General features: G+C 42.0%; 1 protein-coding gene across 4 annotated transcripts in view; it reads left to right on the top strand.

Moving 5' to 3' along the window:
- The window catches only part of MIDEAS (mitotic deacetylase associated SANT domain protein), a 114,190-nt gene that overhangs the window by 39,907 nt on the left and 59,216 nt on the right, over window positions 1–15,067 (top strand). The window contains exon 1 of one of the 4 annotated variants that reach the window (XM_048484111.1): window positions 726–1,168. The exons of 1 other annotated variant lie outside the window; for it this stretch is intronic. The gene's annotated coding sequence lies outside the window, so the exon portion shown is untranslated. Of the gene's footprint in view, window positions 1–725; window positions 1,289–15,067 lie in introns of those variants that run through there. 2 more of the 4 variants (XM_048484113.1, XM_048484112.1) reach the window with 2 other exon arrangements.

Raw genomic sequence — 15,067 nt, 5'->3', positions numbered from 1 at the left:
CAAAACAAAAAACTCTTCCCGCTCAGTGTGAAAGATACCAGTAAATTCTGTGCAATTTCAAACTGATTTGATGAGGCCTGAATTTATCTCTTATGCAAATCGTTGAGTATATCAACTGTGCTAGTGTGAGGCTGCAATCCTATATATACAAGTTATTACAGAGTAAATCTAGTGGAAAGGAAGTAGAACATATTTGCGTAAGATTGGGCTGACCAGCTCCATGCAAACGGGAGATATTTGGATAGTCAAATGCGTGACTGAAAGGCTTCTGAGGTGCGTTGAAGCATTTCTGGCCCTAACCTGCCCCGTTCCCTATCCCCTAGGCTGACTTTTCAATATTTTAAATCAATTCTCTCTTTTTTGTCTAATGGTTCTGGTGCAGACGCATGATTTACTGGCTAAGCTTATAAAAGTCGGGACAAAAGTAAAAGCCTCTCTGCAAGTGGGAAAGAAAGTCAGCACTCTTCCTGGCAAAACAGCGTTTCCAGTAACGTGATCAGGCTCTTCCCCTGCTGACCTTGTAGCTCAACGGAGAGGCTGATGCCTGCCAGAGCAACTGGATTCGCTTGCCAACGAAATATTTGGACCCACTGATGGACAGTCACAGACACACATACGCAGAGAGTGTTGAGTTACAGGGTGGTTGGGGAAAAAAACTTTATTTGCCTTATATGGCAACAGGAAATGGGCGTGCTCTAGGCCTGCTGTAGGGTGGGGGAGCCTGATCAGGAGGCAGTTGTGCTGATGAAGTGGAAGAGCTGGTTTTCCTTCTCTTGCACGACATATATGTTTTGCAGGAGAGCGCTCTTGATTTCCTTGCCTGGGAGTTGTGCAATCTCTGCGTTCTCGGGAGGGGGGAGAGAAGGAGGTCGCCTTTCCTGGCTAGTGTGCTGCAGTGTGTCTGCCTTCGCATCAAGAGTCCCCCCCTCCCTCTCGGTGCTCCCCAAGCTGTGATCTCAAACCTGTGACTCAGAGACTTGCAATCCTGACTCTGCAACGTGTGGTTGGTGGAGAGAGCGAAGGAACCGGGGCTGTAGATCCCGAGCCAGGTACACTGCAGGACTTTGGTGCGGAGAAAGGAAGCTGTGAGCAGTGTGGCTGACAACTGCACGGGATATTTGCGATTGCAAGAAAACTTCCTGCTGTCTTTCCGGATAGCCTGGTGGAGGTCCGTTCAGACTTTCTTGGGTGTGTATCTTATTGGGGGAGGGGGAGGATTCATTGCAGAGATCTAAAACAGAGAGGATCAATGGGGATTTCCTTTCATTCCGTGCGAGAGAACTGGGAGGTAAGTTTGAAATGGAGAGCGCCTGCAGGATCCAGAGGGCCCCTCTCTATTTTTTTTGCAACGCCCAACACCGAAAGGCAGGAAAGGGGGGGGGGGTAGACGGACTGGCCTGTGGTCGCTTGCAGCATTTAAGGATTTGCAATGAAAAGCTGAAGAGGAGGGGATCGTCCGGCTGAGGGAACTTTTTGTTTTCTTTCCTGTGTCTTTAAACCGTTTGCATAATGCGTGCGGTGCGTTGCTCTTGTTTGTGCAGCTACGCAGTTCGGCGCTGCTAATGGGCGGCCGCGGCCAGGCTTCCTCCCTTCGAAACGGGGAAATAAGATAAGACGCCGAGGATTTTAGCGACCAACCTCTTTGCTTTTGTAAGCTGGAAAGCGGCCGATAAGAGGGAAACGGGAACAGGAGATAGCTCGAATCGCCTTTGCGCCTTCTTGTCATCTGGTGATGATACCTTTCTTATAAAATATGTCGCTATTTCAACCCGTCCCTTTACCATCTTCCCACCACCATCTGTAATTCTCCTCGATTAAGTAGTCTTCATACTGTTTATTAGAACTTAACAGGAAGCATGCTTTGGGTCTGAGACAGGTAGAAGCTGTACGAGATTTCAGCCTTCCCCTCCCTTGGTTAGTCATCTCTTACCTCGGCGAACTGAGGATTCCAACCCAAGATGACATGGTCTTCCACCATAACCCCAGGAAACTCCTGTATTTGGGGTAAAACGACAGTCACATTTCTGGTCATTCCTAAGCTTCAAAGTTGTATGTGTGCTCCATGTAGTTAATGCACTCAGGCTTCTAGAACTTTGATGCCTTGCACAGGAAATCATATTACAAAATAGGATGTTTGATTGGCACATAAATTGCGTGACCTCTGCAGTCCGAAGGGACAAGTCAACAGCATAACTTACTGAGAACCTGCAGAATGTGTTCCTTTGCAAATGTATAGATTGGCTGGTGTGCAGAAACCTTTTGAGAAGGTGGGAAACGGATGTAAAAAGAACTAGGGTGTTTTTTAAAAATACAAACAACTTAGGTGTTTTCTGGATCCCAGAATCCTGATCTCATCTTGCTTCAGTTGCGGGTGGATTGAGGAGGTGGTAGTAATGTTGAAAGCTGTGTGTAATCACAGTGACTTGCCAGGGCGTATGGCCATCCTTGTTGCTGGTGACATCATCAAAGGTGCTCTAGTTCCTGTGGAAATCAATGAGAGCTTGCTATTAACTAGAGAAGCATAATTGGCCCTTGTGCTTGACAGTATTGCACCCTGGATGTGTACACGTGCCTGGCAGTGGAACAGGTAACTTCTAATATAGATCTGAGAGTTATAAAGGCTCATTGACATGGTCCTATTTTGGAAATACCACAGGTATTCTCCCTGTGTTGCCTCTGTGAACATGAGTTCAGTTGTGTGAATTGCTGACTTGTAGAATTAACTTGCCAGCTGAAGCATTTAGTTCCAAGTCTTTTGGAAGAGTTCTAGAAACCTGATATGGTAACAGTTCACATGTAATTTTCTTTATGTACGTAAAAAATGTTTGAATCGCTTGAATTAACTGTATGGTTCAGCATCACTGCAAATAGTAGAGAAGAGCAGCAGAATACAGGTTTCTGTTCCTCTTGTGTAATATGTTGAAGAATTGGTAGGAACCCTGAACTCATGGGCTACATTACTTGTGCAGAAGTTATTTCTTTTCATATAACAGCTTCAGTATGACTCACACCAAACAACAACAAACAAACTTAGGCCAGCCATGTCATTCTTTATGTTTGCATCACTGATCTAATTGTTTCTGGGGAACCTGAGTTTTCTCAGTGAGATCAGCCAAGGCAATACCTCCACCCCTCACACCCCTTCCTTGGCAGTGTGGAACCTTATGAAAATAGAGTCTGCAGAAAACGCTGCTTTGTACTCATGGAAAAAGTGAGGGGGCAATGGTAGACCTCAAGAAATGTCTTAAAGTGGATGTGAGTTTATGCTCAAGGGATGTGCTGTCTTAAGGACTTGATCAAATCGAATACATTCTTATTTTGACCTAATTATGGAAGTAAAGTGGGGCAGTGATTTATTGCGGAGAAGAGATTCTGCATCTTCTGCTCTGCTACCTTTATTTTAAGATATTAGGATACCTCCAGCATATTAATTCAAGGCAGGTGGAGAATGGACTGGATTTATGACCAATCTGTTTTTGTGCTGATTCTTTCAAAGACTCGTTTGGAATGAGGAAGAAAGATGACTTTATGCCCTCATAGATGTGATTGTAATGACTCCTGGGCTTACTCCTTCTTTTCAGAAACTACATAAGTTGCACAGCCTTCAGGCCTCAGGTAACCAAAGAATGAACTTGATGACAGTCTACATTAATATGTGGGTGTTGGTGAGAGACCTTGTTGATGGTAGACATACATCTGTGTCCCAACAGAGCGTTGGGGAATCTTGCTGCAGCATACCAGCACATACATGCTGATCCATAGGGTTAATTTTGGTGAAGAGAAATAGAGGGCTGTTAACATGAGAATTACATTGGAGATTTGGAGCTAGTGAGGTGGTAGGTGAGTAGATAAATACTATTCATGAATAGGTCTTGGCTTACTCTCATTCTCTGTCTGTTTTTTAAAATCAGTTTACAGTTTGGGTTATTCTTTTTGCTGAAACGGATGTAACTCCTGGGCAAACTTTTAGCTTGGAATAGTGAATGTGCACGAATGTGGCTGGTAGAACAGGCTTACATAATATTTATCTTACTGGATTTCCTGTTGGTTTCCTGTATGCTGCAGGAAAAGTCAGTGTTTGTTTGTTAAGCTGTCAGTCACAGGTTCAGATTCTTTCTTATTTTAAAATATGCGAATATGCTATAATACTCTGATATGCTCTAACCCTGCACCCTCTTGTCCCAAGTCAGAATCCTCTTGGCTGCCTGCCTTTGATTTCTAGATGCTTGGTGCTCTCTGCTTATCATGTTTTTGATTAGGTGCTTCAGGAAAATCAGGGAACTGCAGAATTTCTTAACCTGTTCTTCCCACTTCCTGTATAACACTGTCCCTGCTAGGAGGAGGTCAGTAGCCGCAATTTGGGACGCTAAGCTTTATGGCACTTTCACTTTGTCACATGTTTGTCAGGGTTGATGGACTTAATTGAAGGGAATGTTATATCACAGAGGGAAAAAACTGTTTGATCTAAATCAGATTTCTGATTTTGTTGTTTATACATTTCCTGAAGAAGAGTGTATTCTTAATTGTTGGTACACCCATTAAGACCTACATTAGTTTGCTGTTGTTTTAAAACATTTAAACATGTATGGTTTAGCAGTGATATCTCTATGAAATTGAGGATGTTGAGCCTCTGCTATAATTAGTGCTGATAGTTAAAAATAACAGATTGGAATTTTGGTGAGTTTCTCACATTCAAACATGAGAATAAGAGTATACTGTTACAGCTTTAACATGGCAAGACATAATGTTTCATTATGTAACCTTGAATAAATCCCATCAACTCCCTTTCTATTTATGAAGGTGAAAAGGTAAAGGTAATCCCCTGTGCAAGCACTGCGTCATTACTGACCCATGGGGTGACATGAGATCATGATGTTTACGAGGCAGACTATGTTTATGGGATGGTTTATGAAGAAGGGGATGATATTTTACTAAAATACATGGTTAATAAGACATAAGTTCATGTTCATTTTGCAGAATATTCTTAGAGCTAGATGACAGTGACACTGGAGTTTTCACTTGAGATGAGGATATTTATTTATTCATTTATTATTAATTTTATATACCGTCCCTCCCTCGAAGGGCTCTGGGCGGTTCACAACATAAAATACAACAAATGCAAATGAGGCATAAATAAATACAAATTACAAATAATAAGGCTCCATTAATTAGAAAATATAAAAACCCACTAAAATACAGCGTTCAATGCAGATTTGTCGGCGTCCAACTTTAAAATTCTCATAAAAACCCTACCAAGAGGGGGAACGATGGGCCCCATAGATGTTAAGGGGCCCAGGATGTGAAGGAGAACAGAAGGAGGGGGCGCACATCAGCGGCCAGTCCCTCCAAAGGCCCAGTGGAACAACTCAGTCTTACAGGCCCTGTGGAATTCACCAAGATCCCACAGGGCCCGGACAGTTCCACCAGGCAGAGGCCAGGACCATAAAGGCCCTGGTCTGAGTGGAGGCCAACTGAGTGGTGTGCTCTGAGGAGGGAAGGGGACACGCCCCCATGGCCAGAGGGACGGCTGAAGCACCGGAGGCCAGGGGCTGGTCCCCTCTCTCCCCTCCTCAGAGCCGGTAACGCACAGGAGCCTAACGGCTGCCATCAGAAGGTGAAGCTAAGTGGAGGTGTTTGGGGCTCGGGAGGGGAGGGGAAAACACCTGGAGCTTCCACCCGGCTAAGCTCGGTCTCGACATTTTGGCAGCGTATGCGAAAGCTTGGCGATTTGCAGGAAAAACTCTCAAGCTTCCCCAAGTGAGTTTTGAAAACACCGTTTTGGCGGGAACAGAGCGCTGCTGCATCGATTTGGCAGCGGCGCCTGTGCAAGGGTCCCTGCCAAAGCAGTGTTTTACCGGGCTGAAATTGTTGCTTTCAGCCTGTGCAGAAACCACCTATGCTTTTCTAACTAATGTTCTAAAGAAGAAACATGTAAGATTTACCTGGCTTAATAGGAGAGAATCACCTCTAGTTTTATGGCTAAATCTTTGTTAAGAAGACTGTGAAGGGCTTTACCCAAACATTTATAGCTGAAGAAATTATGCAGTATTTGGTTAAAAAATATTAGAATGTTAGATATTAAAATAATGGAGAAATGTCAGATAGTAATTTTGATGATATAAAATGTTAGAGAGGGATGGACAATTTTAATATACTAGTCCAACTCTTGAACTCAGGTTGTAAATTAAATAGATTGCTAACTGCTTTGTGTATTGTAAGTGAAATTTGGGTTAAACTATCTACAAAGATTTTAAAGCCTTCTGGTACTTTTCATTAAGGGAAATCTATTGTGTTGTAAATGATTTCTGCAGCGGGTGATGGGAGGGAAGTCAAACTAGTTACTTGTGGTGTGCGTTTCTGTTTATTTGGAATAGGTGACTGGATCGCCTCTGTGTAAGTTTTTGTCTGTTTGCTTGGTTGTTTTGTGTAGATCTTGTAAAATCAATAAAAAATGTCAAAGAAAAAGGAGAGTTGGGGAGGATTCTTCCTGGCTAGCTTAGCAGAAGGGCTTGCAAAAATGCTTGCTGTAGCCCCAGGCTGTTCTACAACTCCAGACAGAGCCATAATACACAAAGTAATGCAAATGAGCAAGCTAGAGAGAGATGAAGTACAAATTGATGTGAAAACACTTTTATGTGGCGGGGAAGGTCTAAATCTCTAGAGCAGGCCTCAGCATCTAGGAAGAAGTGCCTGAGAGGTGAGTGAACAGAAAGCTTTGACCCTGACTCCTGAAGAGGGTCATCAAGTGGTAGTTGACCCTGAGATTGCTAGTGTTCCCCTCCCTTTCAGTCTTGGCTGGAGAAATTTGAAAACACTCACATGGAAACAAAAAAAGGGGGGGCTCCAATAAACCCAAGCAGACCTCTAGAAAGAGACACAGTGAAGCAAGTAAGCAAACTCTCTGACCCCTCTCATCACCAGGCTCAAAGATGTGCTGCTCAGGCTGCAGCAATAGTATGCTCTGTTTCACATAAAGATGATAGTAGAGATATATTTCTCCACCAGAGAACAAAGCATTCCGGACCTTTTTTGTTGTAGAATTCTCCAGCTATGTCTTAATGACTACTGCTCCCCCCATCCATTTGAAAGTAAAAATACATTTTGGCATAAATGCTTTTGTATCAAAGTACCATGTTCAATAATGCACAAAATAATGGTTTTGACAAAGGCAGTGCATAAAAAATGAATGATAATTCTCATAATTGATTAGGAACTATATTCTAATTAGGAAGCATACAACTTTTTCAATTGCTGCACTTCAACTGATGAAACTATCATCTTTATGTGAAACAGCATATAGACACCAGCAAAGCCCTACTGGGCCTACAAAGGCAACACATGTCTCTCTGCTTCATGCAGATGTTCCATCTTTCCCTTTACAGAGCAGAGGAAGCATATTCATTCACAGATTGTGAGCTCTCTAATAACCAGTCTGGTAGAGAGGCTGTTGAATTATCAGCGGGTGAACCTCCTCAACGAAGTCAGCAGTCAAAGACTGTTTACACAGGAGTAGTTTACCCCCTCTCCCAAATGCTTTAGATCCTTCTTAATGCTTAAAAATCCTGCTTTCTCCTCCAAAGTACCACAACCTGGAGGCACCAAGGAGGATGAAGATGGGACCCCTGAAGTCTTCTCTAGTCCCAGGGAACTAGGATGTGCCTTTCTTTTTCCTAGTTTAAAGCAGGAAATTAGTCAACTGCCCTAGTATATCAGCATTTGCATGTGGAGCAAGCTAAAATAGTGTATGCCTTCTTTCCTAAAGTATCTAACCTCTTAAAAATTCCAGTGGTTGATGCTCCAGGGTAGCCAGCTTGGCATCAGGAGTTGCCCTTCCTAAAGAAGGGAAAGGCAAACTGAAGGATGCTATTGACAGCAGGAGTTGAGTGGTTCTGTTCAAATCTCATGAACCATGGCTCTGTCTGTCAGCAGCCGTTGCAAATTCACTTATGACCCCAGCTTCCATTGTGTGGCACTGAAAGTTGCTAAGAAAGTTTAGTGATTTGAACAAGAAAATCCTAGCCTATCTTCATATGCTGGAGAGAGCCTATGGCTGATCCCAGCATGGACTCCATGAAATTCTCAGCAAGGGTTATGGCGTCTAATGTGGCGATTCATCAGCATCTCTGGCTGAAGTCCTGGTCATTGAATGCGCTCTCTAAATCAAATGTGGCCATATAGCTGTACCTCAGAGGCAAACTCTTTGGGACAGTCTTGATAATATGCTCATGGATACAAGGGGCAAGAAAAATCTTTCACCTACCAACAAGATGACAAATGCTGGAATAGCTTTGGAACTCAGCTCTTTCAGTCCAATGGAACTCTATCTAGGTTCAGAGGAGATTTCAGAAGAAATTCCTGGAACAAGTCAAGACAGTCCTATCACTGCAGTTGCCAGTCCAGATCTGCTGAAAAGTCAGCTGGTTGCAAGAATTCAAAGCAACAAAACGTCAGTGTATTCTTGATGTAATAAACCACCTTCTGGACATAAAGCAACAGAGCCAGTATCTTCATCTTAAAGGTTCTCAGGGATTTACTCAATTTCTTTTCATAGTTCCAAAGAAAAATGGAGACTGGAGAGTGGTCTTGGATCTAAAATTCTTGAACGAATTTGTGAGGTACTGATGCTTCAAGATGGACACATTGAAAACTATCACAGAGTCTCTACAGAAAGGAGAATTTATGGCATCAGTAGATTGGCAGAGGTATATCACCATGTACTGATTTTGTCAGAACACTATCGTTTCCTCGGGTTTACCTTTCTAAAGTTCCATTTCCAATTCAAGGTCATGCCTTTTGGTCTGGCATAGGCTCGCAGAATATTTACAAAGTTCTTTGTTCCAGTAGTAGGCTACCTGAAGAATCAGGGGATCAATGCTCATCCATATCTGGACAACCTTCTAATCAGGTCATCCTTGCACACAAAAGTTGCCAGGGATCTAGAGATTACCATTCAATTCCTCACAGATCATGGGTTCCTAACCGACATCCAGAAGAGTTGTCCTCATCACAATTAATACTGAGGGCAATACTAAACTCTCAGCAGGGTTGAGAGAGGGAACAGAAAATAGTGAAGACCAAAACAAGAATTCAGATTGTAAATAAATTGACTGTTACAGGGACTGATTGCAGTCATTGATTCTGTGCTGCGGGCATGGGCCTACTCTTGCCAATTTCAGTGGTTGATATTTTCTTATCAAAGTGCTCAACCCAGACCTGTTTCAACAGATAGTGAGTCACTTTGGTTGCCCACAAGTAGATTTCTTGCATCAGCAGTTAAAGCAAGATTATTCTACAAACTCATGTACCCTCAGGTGAAACAAGTGAATGCCCTGATGGTGCCGTGGTACAGAGGTCTCCTTTATGCCTTCCCTCAGGAATTCCAATAATTTCCAGAATGTTATGCAAAATCAAAAAGGAGAAAGAGCAAGTCATATGTGTGACTCACAAGTGGCTCAGGTGGCCATGGTTCTCCAGTCTAGTAGATCTGTCCACTCAGCTACCATCAGAACTACCAATAGTTTCAAACAGGGTAATGCAGGGCTCTGTCCCATCCCCACCCTTCATGGGCAATCTGACTGCCTGGAAATTGAGCAGCAAACATTGTTGGTTCAAGGGTTTTCTGAGAAATTTGTTCATATAATGCTATCTGCATGTAGACCATCGATAGTACTTTTATACGTCTACACGTGGAAGGTATACTTAGTTAGCATAGGCAGAAGTGATGTCTGCAGTAGGCAAGTCTTACTTCAGTTCTTACAAGATATTTGTCTTACAGTCTTAAACCAAAACACCATATGTAGGCATAGGAGCCCTGGCTTCAGTTCTTCTGAGTATAGATGGTTTCCCTGTTTCCAGGCACCCAGTAGTTAAACATTTCCTTAGGGACTCATAATTTTCCAGTGATTCCAAATTTTGCAATGTGGAGACTTCACATAGTGCTGTGGCTTTGATTAAACCACCATTTGAGCCATCGTGAGAGATGTCTCTCAAGTTCCAGACACTTAAAGTAGTGTTCCTAGTGACATTTATGTCAGCAAGAAGAATATCCACATTGGGAGCATTGCCTGTCTCCAAGGGACTGTGTCTTAAAAACATGGTGGTCCTGCATCCAGATCCTACATCTGTGCCAAAAATGAATTTAGTCTTTTACAAGGCCCAGGAGTTACTCTTAGTGCATCACATCTAGAAAGAAGCAACAGTAACAGCTTGTATTTACTGGATCTGTGCAGGGTCTTTAGCATATACATTATTAGAAGAACTAAACCAATCAGAAAAGTCAGAGACCTTGTTTGTAGCATATCACCTACTAGTGTGGGGCAAAAAGGTTTCTAGAATTTCTCCTAGCAGATGGCTGACAAGTGCATATCGGTAGCCTACTCATTGCAAGGCCTTGTCTCCCCTGAAGGGATCATGGCACATTCTACCAGAAGTACATTTACCATGTCAGCTTTCCGTACAAATGCCTCAGTGGAAGACAGTAAAGCAGTAGCTTAGGCATCCAAGTCAATGTTTGTTAGGCATCACAAAACGGACACTATGTCAGATGTATCCTTCAACCCAAAGGTGCTGCAGTAGATGGTGTAGATAACCTTGTGTCTGTGGTTGGCAGTCAGGACCGTCTCATTGGTCACATGACTGTGTAACACCCCAAATGTGCCAGTATGTCCTCATCTCAAATGAAAATGTGGTTAGCATCTCATGTGTATGAATTCCCTATGCATCTCTCTGAACTAATCATGTATATGGCCCTCTTGTTTCCCATAGGTTGTTCTGTCTCCCCCTCTCTCCTGACAATCATGGCTTGTTCCCAATGTTTCTATCAGCGGCAAATTGTTTTGCTTTTTAACCCTTTTCTCATCATATTGTTATTTCTTCTCTCTGACTTAAATCTCTACTGCCGTAATGGTAGATAAAGGTTTTATTATCCAAGTTTTTAAAGTTAAAAAATTGAGGAAGTTCTCACACTTTTTTTTTAAACATTTGGAATGAGTGAAATGTTTCATAAGAAAGTTTTTCTCATTGAAAAAGAGGAAATAATTCATAGGGAGTTTTTTTCCAGTGCCCAATGAAAAAGCCCTCAGGCATTTTACTCACTCTAAACAAGAAAAGATTTCATAGGAATTTCTTTTCAGTGTTCTTCATAAATTTCTATTGGAAAAACTAGAAAAAGGCCTTAGAAAAAGAATGTGGAAAAAAACAGTCTCCTTTCCCCAATTTTTCAAGTTTCTTCCCTGGGCCTCACATCTCCATTTGCAGAACAGGCAGAAGCAAGAGTGCAACATTCTGTGGGTATGTTGCAAATATGGCATCCTTGTAAAGATGAAAATGAACCAGCACATGCATTCAACTAGTTCTGCTTGACTCTTGACCACAGTACCTGACTTCCATGCCTCTGCTGCATATCACATTGCACATCATTCTCTGCATATCACATGGCAGTCATGTCACACTTCCTTTAGCAAGACTTAGTTTAGTTTCGGGTCCAATGTAAATTTAATTACTGTTCATGTACAGAAGAGTGTCAGTAACGTGGTTAGTCACTGGTATACATAGGAGGACTTGAGTGATTCAGCCTTGAACTACTTGTTTAACTTAATTGAATTAACCACTTTGTTTTGTCACATCATTCTGAAAAAAAATCAGTCTCTCTCTCTCTCTCTCTCTCTCTCTCTCTCTCTCACACACACACACTCTCTCTCTCTCTCTCACACACACACACACACACACACACACACACACACACACACACACACACACACACACACACACACACACACACACAACAGAAGTTTTGGCTAGGCTAAGAATAGAATGATGGATGTCTTGTCTGGTATCTTTCTCGTTTCATTTGCTAAGATTCTTGTTCCCAGCGAAAAATACAGATGTTGTTTTCTGGGTTCCTTTTTTAATCTCTTGGTACAGATTTGTTACCAGTCTAGGAGTAGACTTGTGCTGTGCTTAGTCTTCACATTCTAATCTGCTTCATAATGTAGAAACTTGTGCCTACCTTGTATCTCAACCTTGGCCCAGATACTGATTTGTGCTGAAATGACAGAGCAAAGATCATCTTTACCTTGTAAATACGCCATTACATTCCTTTGAAGCCTGCATTCTCCATGCAGAAATGAAGAGAGATTTTAAAACCTGGGATGAGTGTCCAGTTTCCATCGTTTGTCTTTTGTATAGTATTTTATTTTGCTCTTCATGTTGAAACTGGTGTAACCCTATATGAATACAAGTACAAGGAGAGCATCTCCACGCTATTCCCTCTCCCGGGCCAGCACAGCTCCTGCATGGCCAGCGTAAACATCGCTTTCTGTTGCTAGCAACTACCTCCCTGTCAGCTCCAGCAAGAAGAGCCTAAAAATAGTCTAGGTAACAACTCTGTTAATCATTAGCCGTTAACCCGTTTCCAAAAGGAAAGAATGTGTACAGTCGTGTCAAAATTGTGTAGATTACCTTCTCCTGGTTCTTCTCATCTGTTCAACTAGGCTGCTCAAATTACTAGTATTTCCCTTAATAATAAATAATACTTGCTGCTCACTTTAGTGTATCTTATTTGTCACAGTGATTTCTAAAGCATCAAGCGGTTAGACAAAACTGACGCCACAGAGCTTTCTGCTGAAATTAAAACTGCGCTACTTTCCAGTAAGGGAGAAGGTGGGACACACGCAGCCCTTGTCCACTGTTAGCTGCCCCCTCTTCTGTATGTATATTGTGGAATAGCTTAGTGAAATTTCTCAAAGCTCGTTGATTTTAGAAGACTTTTCATCATTAACATGACACTGCAAATTTTTTCTTGGTTAAGTTGACATTGCTGTTTAAGTTCCATGTTATTTTTTGATCATGTTCATTCTCAAGATACCACCGCAACCCTAGAATAGCACAGGCCTGTTATTTGTGATAAGAGGGAATAAAGTTCTCAGACTTATGTTCTGTTTTTCTTTCTGCAATACCTTTTACAAATTCTGAAATACTACTTTTTCAAAAATGCCTTGCTCCTAAATTCATGGTCTTCTCAGCAAGGCTGTAGTTCCAGCATCAGAAGTAGAACGCTTCCCACTTCAATTAATTAGTACTTCTTCTCACAGAAGCAGGGGAAAAAGCCCTTCAAATTGTTATTTTTTTAAAAGGCTACAAAATTGTGCTAAGGTTTACAAACAGTTATTACTAGATAAAAGTGGGAAGGAGAAGAGAGTAGGTTATCCTGACATGTTGCTTTAAAAGCATAGAACCCTTCTGTTTAAGATGCTTGGCTGAAAGCCACCCTCTGAGTCACAGTAGCTGCTACTTTGACCCTCTCATGCTACCATAATGTTCCTTTTTCTAACATGCCAGTTGCTTGAGCATGTTGAAGGGCTTGAAAGGAATAGCAGCTGTACTGCTGACATGTAGAATAAAGAAGAATAAACCTGTATACTTTAGTTGAAAGGCATATAACACACATGTTGGGCATAGAGCCGGTATTACTTTTTTAAAAAAAAGCTGTGATAGCTGTAGAACTGAAGAGCTCCATAAGCTAAGTTTTGCAATTAGTAATACTTCAGCTCTCTTGTCTTTGCAAAAACAAGTATTGTGGTAGAAGTTTTAGAGTTGAGAAGCAAAAATAAAAGGACAATAATAGAATCCACATTTTTCAAATTTCTGTAATTCAGTGTAGTCTAGTAGCTGGATTGCATTAGGCTTTTTGATATGGTGAGACAAAGTTCAATCTCCCTTTGGACATGAAGCTTCCAAGATAGTCCTGGTGGAATCAAATCGTTATGGGAATCTACAGTGTGTACATTAGCATATATTACAGTGGAACAGTCTTTTGCTTTGGAATTGGCATGGCATACTTGCCTAGAAAGTTGGTCAACACTTTATTCAGTGGATGGAAATGTCTTATTCCTTCTTGAATCTATACTTTTTGAACATTTAAAAATACTTAGCTGCCTAGTGACAAATGGAGAGAGACCTGGCTAGATCAGGCATAATGCAAATCGTGGGTTGATTCTTTGTGAATGAGGTTGTGCACTCTGTCTTCCAGAGCCTCAGGCAGTGTTTCAGGGCAAACCATAATTTGCCATTACAAATGAATTGGTTTGCTCTTGGATTGCAGTTTTAGTTTCTGGACAAATGGTGGTTTGGGTCCACTGTTGTCTGCCTAGCAGAAGGGGAGGGAAAGTGTTTCAGCACACTAGGAGTGAACAAAAAAGCCCAGGCCTCACTTGCATAGCATCAGACCATGATTTGGAATGACTTCTGATTTCAGTCACAGTTCAGGGTGGTAGAACTGCTGAAATTTAGTTCTAGTTTTCTTTAGCAGTTCCTGATTTCCACCCCCCCCCCCCCCCCCCCCGGTTTTTGGCTAGTTTGCTTTTGTTGATAACATGCAGAATATTTTATCTAGGATCTCAGTACTGGCTGTGAAGCCATTGGAGGAACTCTCACCCCTCTTCCCACTCTGGGAAGTGAGGGCCTCCAGTGTAGGGAGGGTTGTGTTATGCTAACAATTCCCACTTCAGGGAACAGTGGGTGGTGAGTGGGAAGGAAAAGGCTGGTTGCAGGCAGCCTGCAGGAATTTTAATCATGCTAACTATTCACAAGGCTTGAATTGGTTGAATTTCATTAATTGGATTGATGTGACCATGTGGTTGGAGGGAGACTTGGTATAGACAAAAAGATATGCAATGAATTTTGTCAAGGTTTGGTTTAGTGCATACTTGCGTGCACCCATTTATCCTGAGTTCACTTCTTTGCTCTCAGCAGTATCTGTCACAGTAGACAGCCGTTTTGTGGTGTAGATGAATCTCCACAAGACAAGAGCTACAAACTGCTAGCTTATGACCTTTCCCAAGGCTATTTCCTTAATGCCACATTCCAAATTCAGATTGCACAGTGGCTGAATGGATCATTTTTATGCTGCAGAATCACAAATATTTGGGGGAAATAATGAAACCAAAGATAAAATCTCGAATAAGATACAGATTTGGTTGCCCTCTTTAGCAGATGATAATTTTAGATTGATGCTCTTTGTGTAGGGCTGTGCTTAAAGTTCTTATAGTCCAGTCCAGTGACCCCCATA

This window comes from Sphaerodactylus townsendi, linkage group LG02 (genome assembly GCF_021028975.2).
Source record: "Sphaerodactylus townsendi isolate TG3544 linkage group LG02, MPM_Stown_v2.3, whole genome shotgun sequence".
NCBI classification, from domain to species: Eukaryota; Metazoa; Chordata; class Lepidosauria; order Squamata; family Sphaerodactylidae; genus Sphaerodactylus; species Sphaerodactylus townsendi.
This window is presented reverse-complemented; position numbering and strand designations above follow the sequence as displayed.